The 1,819-nt window shown below is 42.8% G+C and overlaps 1 long non-coding RNA gene across 1 annotated transcript; it reads left to right on the top strand.

The window, feature by feature from the left end:
• The first annotated feature begins 349 nt into the window (after positions 1-349).
• LOC142924617 (uncharacterized) lies at positions 350-1,562 on the top strand. Its single transcript, XR_012941722.1, has 2 exons — positions 350-539; positions 934-1,562. It is a non-coding gene; the product is annotated as an uncharacterized LOC142924617 (long non-coding RNA).
• Positions 1,563-1,819: the final 257 nt, after the last annotated feature.

Below are 1,819 nucleotides of genomic sequence, written 5' to 3'. Positions count from 1 at the left end.
GGTGGTTGACAAGCCAAAAGGATAAGCTGGATGTGTCGGGGATCACGAGCATTCCTGAGCTCAGGTACCCGGCCTGGCTGCGTGACTGCGATGTGGACTCCCAGACCAGCAGCCACGAGACGGATACCAGCACAAAGAGAGCAGGTGCCGCTCAGAGCCCGCAAAGCAGACCAAAGTACCCAGAGTGGCTCAAAGTTTTGGATATCTCCGGCCTTACGAATGTAGCCAACGAGGAGCCCGTGTCAGAGGACAATAGATCCCTAGGTGTGTGTATATATATAGTCTGTATATAGCAGATGACATTTCATATGTTTTCAGGTACATATTCAGTCTTTTCTCACAGAGACGGCTGAGCGGCCACCCATGTGGTTGTGACGTGCGATGCGTGATTCTTGATGCACAGCCTCATTGGAGGAGCTGCTGAGCAGGGCGCACATGGAGTTGGACTCCCCCGGCTTGGAGGCCCCCTCCCCGGGCAGCTTCAACACGGACGTCTTTCTAGGGGCTGATCGTCCCTGGGAAAACCCCTCCACGCCATTGTGAATTTATCTTTATATCCACACTCACGCACAGCATAGAGGCTGCACCGCCTCTAAGTATGATGTCAGATTTTGAATGTTATAAGCTAAGCAGGTAAGCCTGGTTATTACTTGGATGGGAGACTGTTTTGAAATAGCATATATTATAGATTTTGGCTGCTAGGTAACCAGGAGTTAGTAATACGGCAATGGAATCTTGAATCTATATCCGGAGTTTTGCATTTTACTCCCTCTGTTTTCACCGGGTTCTCCGTTTTCCTCTCACATACCACTCGCTGATGAAATTTGCAAAATATCACTGCCAAACCCTCCTGAGACTTGGTGAGATTTTTCTGGCTTCCACCTTGATAATAAGTCAACCAAGTAATTTTCTCTCAATCGTGTCTCTTCTCAGGGCCGTGTACCACCTGTCGCGTCTGAAAGAGCTGGTTGACACCATCAAGGAGAACAAGGATGGCTGACTACCCGTGATGTAGAAAGCCCGAAAGCATTTTATGGCGGTGGTCGAGGTTTCTACTCAGAAGGATACGTTCGCTTGGTCCTGCTAATTCATGGTTGTTAAACATCAATGGTACTTCAGGTGCTGTGGTGTGAATCGCAATTACTTGTGAACTTGTGGGGCCCATGGGGCACAGTAATTGCCCTGTTAATGGAAGTGCCACAACAAAGTATTGGAAAAATGTGATAAAGTTCGTTCAGGGTTGGAGTTATTGAATGGTTGCAGCAGTATTTTGCACAGCAAATCCATACAGACTCAAATGTCACTTGAAATAGAACGGATATGTGAACAATATTGTGAGCACAACTAAACTAATTTTGGTTTTAGCCATTTTGGAAGGAGACTACTTTATTGGGAACATACATGCTAGTATTTGTGTAGTTATAAACATTTGGGAAATCACTGTAAAAGTACATTTGCTTATTTAGATTGCACTATACCTGTATTGTAAAATTTCAGAACCTTTTATGTAATTTGTAATCAATAAACCAAAGTTGCATATTGTATGCAACCCATGACTTGGATTGTTTTTATCATGTCTTGTTTAGCATGGTTGGTTATGTACAGTGTGAAAGAAATTCAACATACATTAAATATTTTCTGATATTTGAATGTTTATATTGTACATGTATATTTATTTTACAATAAATCTGAGACAAAGGCTTATACACATGGAATTGAAAATATTCAGCTATGATTTGTATTTCTCAAGTATTTTAAGAAAAGTCAGCGAGTCTCGTGACATGTCTTCACATTTGGGAGTGATGATTGTGATGGATAT

Source organism: Petromyzon marinus, chromosome 15, assembly GCF_048934315.1.
Source record: "Petromyzon marinus isolate PM22_M1 ecotype Great Lakes invasive population chromosome 15, UKy_Petmar_22M1.pri1.0, whole genome shotgun sequence".
In the NCBI taxonomy this organism is placed as follows: Eukaryota; Metazoa; Chordata; class Hyperoartia; order Petromyzontiformes; family Petromyzontidae; genus Petromyzon; species Petromyzon marinus.
Note: the sequence above shows the minus strand (reverse complement) of the source record. Positions and strands in the feature narration are given on the sequence as shown.